Genomic DNA, 7530 nt, shown 5'->3' with positions numbered 1-7530 from the left:
CAATTATCTGAGCTTGTCCCTAAACTAAACTAAAACCACAGGGGGACCATGATGATATTGAAATGACTGACATGATTCAATGGGCCTTCGGAAAATTTTGAATGAGTCGAGGTAAGGATCAATAGATCAAGGTTGCATTCACTGAGATAATAAACAGGTTCAGGAAGGCTGTACCCTTTGTAGAAGACTGTGTCGTGGGAAATATGTGGTGTGAAAATCCTGAGACATGCTGCAACTCACCGCACAGACGCTGAGGCATTCAGTGTTGCATGGCCCAAACCAGAATCTAATTCCAATGTATGTATGTTGATATATTACTCATAAATAATATTTTCTCTGTTTAAGAGAAACTATTTTCCTACAATGTAAAATAGATACTATACATAGGAGCCACTCAAGCTGGAGAACTAATATTGTACACAGCTGTGATGGCTCAGGCAACAGCTCAATATTTTGTCTCTGAAGCATCCTTACAATGATTAGCAAGTATTTTCCCATCGATTAACAGCCCCAAAAAGCAAAAAACAAACCAGGTCCTTTAAGAGCGCTTTATATTTGAAATTGTAATATTCCAGCATCACAGTCTGACTGAGGTCTGTTGGGGCATGCCTGTCAACACTAAGTATTTGTGGTATTATGGTGTGTATCTGGGACAACAGAGTGATGAATGAAGTAAAAAAAAAAGATATGATAAATGAAACTAGCATATTTACATACAGCAGAAATGACTTGTAATCACTGCAGTCAGGCCTCTGATTTTGGGGCCTCTCGGGGTTGCCCGCGTTCAGGCCTGTCTCCTTGAAATTACATTTATATACAACTAATTTGCAACAGCAAATATGTTTTGAGGGAAACATAATTCTAACTGAATGACGTTTTTTGTTACATGCATAATGAGAGACATTTCCTCATTATGTAAAAAGTAAACCTAACTAAGTGAATCAATGAACCTGTCAAATCACAAAAAATATTGATACAGAAAGTATCAGTAAAATGTTCACTGACCGCATTATTGTTCCACCAAAATAAGCAATCTTGCAATAAGCTATCCACTCATAGTGGCGATAGCATTATTCAGCTATGGTTATGTTTTGGCACTGACAGCTCTCAGTGCTGGTTAGGGAAAGGTCTTGGTCTCTATGAATACAGAAAAAGTCAACAGTGACTGGGGGCGTAAGATTTTTTTTTTATCATCATTCAGCCAAAAGTAATTATAAATTAACTACTTCCTCAACCAAAGTGCTTTTGTTGCCTAAACCTAACCAAAGGCAGGAGTTGAGACGTTGGATTCTGAAAATGTAGGGCAAGTGTTTCATTCACCCAAAAGAAACCTTGTCTCTGAACATAATCCAGGCAGAGATTACGTTTGTAACCACAATGTAATTATGAATTATGAATGAGTAATATACAAATGTAATTTCTAGGAGACAGGGCTTACTACTGCAGCGATAACTTGAAAGCCAGGTTTTGTACAACAACAACCAGGTAGTTTGCTTGTAACCATAATCTGGTATGAACCCACAAATGTGGATTGTCCTTGTGTTCATTATCTCAAGTAAACTCAGGATTTGTGTGTACTTAAATGTTGGCTAAAAGGCTAAATCTAAAATGCATTCCCATTTAGAAGTTTACAACAATACAAAAGCTCTAAATGCAGTTCAGAGAACATGTGGGGGGTAACAGACAGGAATTAGCATTTTGCTCTTTCAGCCCTCCATTAATCCATTAATTCTGCCTCCCATTAATTGGTTGCATTCAGCCAGAGTGTTTCAGTGCAACAGACTGATTATATCTCAGTAACTCCAACATGTTCTGTTATTGGTGTTTTTTAATTGAATTATGTCTGTACATTGTAATAGCCATGGCTGCAGGGCAGAGCGCTCTCTCTGCTCACCTTGATGTGTTGGAGACAGAGACACTGCCACAGGCCATAATAGAGACTTCACAAAACTCTGGGAGAAGAATACCTCAGTGTGATGATCACTTCAAAGCCGTCAGAGGGCCGATATATAATGGAAGACACAAGAGTAGTCGCTCTGAAGTGCATTGTTCATCTCTCCCAATTAATTTAGAGGTTATCATTCCTAAGGCACGTTAATAAGATGGGAGACCACAGACAGGCTGCTGCTGCTACTGCTGGAAGTAGAAAATACATTCACAAGCAAAACTGGGATCACATGCCAGTCACTCTGGCGTCGTCTGCAAGACTGTCAATCTAATTTTGTTATTGTAAATTGAGGGACCTTAAAGAAACAGATTAAAAATGGCCAGTGGCCAAAAGTGGCCAAAGCAGCAGAGGTTGAGATATCCTGACTTTTAGTCTCAATGGATCAAGCTCCATTCACACAGGATCCTACATTTCCCAGAATGCTACTAAATAGCAATTTTATTAGTCCCTGTCTGCCTGGTAAATACCACAAGTTCATATAACATCCTTTCCGCTAAAACCAGATAATCCAGATGACATCACAGTGACATCATCATACGCACTCCTTGTTGCTTTGGTTTTGGTCTCCACCAGTAACTGAGGGAAATATCTGGTTTGTTAGTTCCTAAATGCTGCGTTACATTCACCAAGTTGTTGGGAGATTTTTTTTTTTGCTCAAAACAACTGCTGCTGTGAATGGAAACCAAAACAATTAAGTAGCACCAGAAAGCTAAAACAATGAGCTAAAAAGCAAGAACTGCAGAGCTGGGTCATAATTCTCTGGGAATTTTCACATGCAATAAGTAATTTGACCCTGTGTTGATCTAAAACCATTTATTATACGAACTATAACATTTCAACAGAGCAATCCGTCTGTTTTTCTATGTTTCCATGACATGTTTTGGGGGGTGAAATTGTGGTGGAGTGTATGTGACTGGCAGTTTGCCAGCAAGCGAGCAGCATCACAAATGCGCATTTGGATGCAGAGAGAAAGGAAGCCGACGTGCTAGTGTTCCTGGTTTATTTGGGAACAGCAGGGGAATCGAGCGGGCTCTGTTGTTGCTGCAGTGTGTTTGTTGCTCAGGAGTTTGTGGGGCCTCATGAGAGATTCACACACACACACACAGTGCATAGGGACTGATGATGATGTACAGCCTCGGTGTGTTGAGGAGCCTCCTCAGCAGTACACGATGCCAGGAGAGTGCAGTGACTCAGGCTGACACAGCGGGAGTGTATGGCCAAGAAACTACTAGCTGCTCCCAGTGCACCATAACTGCTCCTCTGCCAGAAACTATGCCGCTTTGCAGATTTTGGAGCCCAGTTTCCAAAGACTCCGTGGCCCTGTTGTTAATGATAATGTTGTTTATTGTTTAATGTTGTCTATCTGCTGTTCCTGAATATTGAACATTTCCAATTCAGAGCCTTTATTTGATGTCCCTCTTGTTCCCCTATGAGGGTGATCGTCTTTATTTTTCCATGCTGTGCTAAATAAGTCAAAAAGCATATTTCGTCCTGCAGACCCTTCAAGCAACATAATTATTTTTTAAAAAAAGCATTATTAACAATGATAACAAAGGAGACAAAAACTGTGGAATTATCACCTCGGGCTGTAGTGGTGAAAAAAACGAAACGCGAACTTGAAGAAATTACAGCAGCGACAGTCCCTGTGGTGCGAGTCACAGAGCTTCAAAGTCTGACATTTTGATGTGAGATCCTTTAATATAGTTTTAATAATGTCAGTGTTGCACTCTGGAGATTTTCTTTAGACAATAAGCTCAGTATCCACTCCCACTACTGCAGCTACAAGCAATGTTTTCTGTCTCTCGCTTTTACAGTTGTTTGTCTCCAAAATATTTGGGACAAACTGTCCAAGGCCACATGAAAAATGCATGAATTCTGTTCTTGGTTTGACTTGATGTTCACTTTTAAACAATAACAAATGAACCATACAATATTTCCATATTTTAATGTTTCTCTCTCTGATCATGATTGTTTCACAGCTTAGGAACGAGTGGTTAATGAAGAAGAGAGTGATTGCAGTACATAAAGGTGATAGCACAGTGTTTGAGTTTTGTTACAGATGGATGTTTTTGGTGAAGATCAGAGGGAAACACTTCAAGAGACGTCGGTTTGATGCTGCAAATGAAAGCCTCTGATTAGAATGTAGCTTTGAAAATTAAAAACTTTTTCAAAACTTCCTTTTTCATCAATTTAGTGTTAAGAATTCTGCGAGAAGAGTCTTTTTTTTGCAGGCAAGTGAAACGGGAGGAGGAAAGTCTACTCGTCAAACAGGATTGTTTGTGTTGTACCTGAATGACAGTTAAGACTGCAGCTAACGAGGGACTTGCAGGTGAGGTTTAACGGTCTTAAAAATGTCATTAAAGGCGAAGTCATGTCAAATAGGATTAAGGCTTAATTGGCGTTTAAAAGGGAGCTCTCTCTCTGGATGTCAAGAGCCTTTTCCCCTGCTGGTAGCCTACTGTGTCTGTGTGAGGTGTTTTGAACACAATTAACAACTTTAAAGAGGTCAAGACTGAATGTTACATCACACCTTTGGACATTTAAGTGGGTTAGCAGTCGACATTTGGATTTTATTGCAAAGCACACTTTGGCTAGGACCGAAACATACTTTTTAGGGGTATTTTCTATAAATGTCTTGGTGCATCATGAACATCGGCAGAATTCCTGCTGTTTACAACAACATCAGTGACGCATGCTTCTGTCTCCTGCCGACAGATACACTTGTATATTTTTATTACTGCTTCATATGCACCTCAGAAAGACATCAAGAAGAGCTCCGGTAGCAGGATGCCTTGCCTCATTTGTGCACACACAGTGCAGTCGTATCTCTACAGCTCATGTTTTCCACGGTGAGTCCACTGAATTACCATCCCGTCGTTCTTAAAACACGGAGAAACAGGACCAGTCAGAGGACAGCGCAAACCAGACGGCTCTGATGCTGAAGATTAAACTCGTGTCATTCTGCATTCTCTGCCACACTCTTCTCCATGTTGACAGCAGATGGCCTGCAGGGTGTCATGTCAGCAAGGCTCCATTGCTATGCATAAAAATGCAAAAGGCAGAAAATAAAATGGGACACAGTAGAAGGATTTGAGGCAAGGAAAGTATTAATGAGCAACAAAGCATCTTTGGGGACGATTGTGGAAATGACATGGCGGAATTCTAATCAATTCAAATGATGTGCTGTGAGGGCTATTACATCTCGACTGCGTGGTTATACTATTATTTCAAGTTCTTATTAATGTATGACTCTCCTGCAGGAGGCTTAGCCTGTTTGATATTTGTTTCTATATTTGGTTCGTTATAATTCCCATGCAGAGAGAGAGGATGTTCCAATCACACAGCAGTCTATGCAAAACAGCAACTAGGCAATGTGCCTTGCATTCAGACAGGCCATGTCATATTTTCCACAGAGAAAAGGAGCGGGCCAGGCACTTGGCTCACGGATCGGACTATCAGGCCATCTGCCACACCATCCCACAAACTCACTCTTTTATGTGATGCTTGGTAATCAAGTCATCTAATGTTTCCATTTACTTCATGCCACTGCTCATCTCCACATGCCTGCCTCCCTACCATTATAGAGCACTTCCCATGATGCTGCTATGTATCCTCTTACATACCATTAATCATGCTCAGGGGTTGACAAGGATCACGGAGATGGCAGACATGAGCATGGGAAGCTCTCCATACACACTTATCACATGGAAGCATATTCATGCAAAGGATTTAAAAGCAAGTAAAGTGACCCTACTGAAACACTGAAAGTGTGTCTGTCTGTCTGTCTGTGTGTGTGTGTGTGTGTGTGTGTGGTGGACGTGCTCTGAAAGCTTTCTCTTTGAATCTATGGAAATGCATGATTTTAAATCAGCAAGGGTGGGAGAGAGTGAGAGAATGGAATAGGAGTGTGCTGTATGCAGAGAGAAAGGGGTGCAGAATTAGGAGATTAAAGTGGCTACAGGATTAGGCCCCAGGTTTTAATGATGGAAATGGAAAAGCTGTGAACAGAGTCTGACACATTCTCTCTGGCCCTCCTCTCCTCTTCACTGCCTCTCTCCAGAGCATGTGTCTCCTGCTGATTGCGTGCCCGGCCTCGGGGAAGCCCAGCTCGGCTCTCCATTAAGTAGCATATATTTGTTTAAGGAACATTTATGTGCACACATGTTTCCTAAAGCAACACAATCGCTCTGGTTAACAGATAATAGGTGAACTGGATTCCACATTTTGCATTTTGCACACATTTGGGGCCATACACACAAACTCAGACATTTCACTGTTGCATTCACAGGCATACCTCAGTGTAAATAACAGGATTAAGGTAACAGTTTGGTTGAAACGCTTTACGATTTACAGTAATCTAACGCCCACAATAACCTGAGTTTGCATAATCAGGCAAACTTATGGAGGGATGTGTGGTTGCTCAGTGGAAACATCTTTTTAATGCCACAGAATAACCAACAGAAAATGGAAGGCCTTTGGCGATGCTTTGATTTTCTTTTGATGAATTTACAGAGCACCTTAACAAATGTCAAGCTGTAAATTGAAAGCTGTCAAAGCATTGTTCTATATGCTATATCCTATGTGCTAAACACTTTATGCTATATCCTATATGCTAAATGCTATATGCTAAATGCCTTATGCTATACTATGCATTAATCGCATGTACTAAAATGATTAAAGTGTATGTAAATGTGCTTTTTTTTTTTAATTTAGGATATTTACTCCCAATAATCTACTCATAACAATTCAGTTGTGAATAATTGGAACAAATGACTGATCAGGGCCACGCCAAACCGCTTAATTCATTATGAGGAAATTGCAGTCTGCTAATTTTGGTACACCAGTATGAACCTGCGAGTGTGTTAGACAGCTTGACTGCCAGCTTTGCCTTCCCATTTCAGGCGTAATAATTAGACCTCAGTTCTCTTATCTCCCCTAAAGCCACATTTCATTAGCGCATACGTACTGCTTGCGCACAAAGTTTATCTTTAAGTGTGAAACTCCTCCTGACTGCTGAAACACTAAAATATCCCAAGACCCACGCTGGAGCACTGTATTTTACAAGGATCACTTTCAGCAGAGCGTTAATTGTCAGGAGGGCCCACTGTACTGGAGATAACTCATGCCCCGAAGAAATGAGATGCTAATGTATTGCTGGCCACTCGAAATAAATCTGCAAGGTGCTCTTTCATGCAAATGCAAGACACCCTGCATGTCAGCAAAAGCGGATACATTTGAGGAGAGAAGATGGAAGACTGTGCCCGGGATGTTCATGGCAAGTTTCCTCTGGCATATTCTTCTTGCTGAAGGCTACAGCTGTGGTCAACAGGGCATGACCAGAAAACAAGGGAGGAATTGCAGTCAATTGTCAGTCCTCCATTTTTTCTCAAAAACCCTGAAGTATCTCGCTACCTTATCCAGAATACCATTTATATAATGGATTTAATTAGATGCAGATTTAATGGGCGAAACTTGTGGACACCAAAACAATCCAGTAGTCTTGGCTTTGAACGCTGTCGTCGCAAATTCACAGGGGAAGGGCTTCATTTAGTTTTCATCCTCTGCGCCCAGGGTGCCAATCC

The sequence above is a fragment of the Pempheris klunzingeri genome, chromosome 9 (genome assembly GCF_042242105.1).
Source record: "Pempheris klunzingeri isolate RE-2024b chromosome 9, fPemKlu1.hap1, whole genome shotgun sequence".
NCBI lineage: Eukaryota > Metazoa > Chordata > Actinopteri > Acropomatiformes > Pempheridae > Pempheris > Pempheris klunzingeri.
This window is presented reverse-complemented; position numbering follows the sequence as displayed.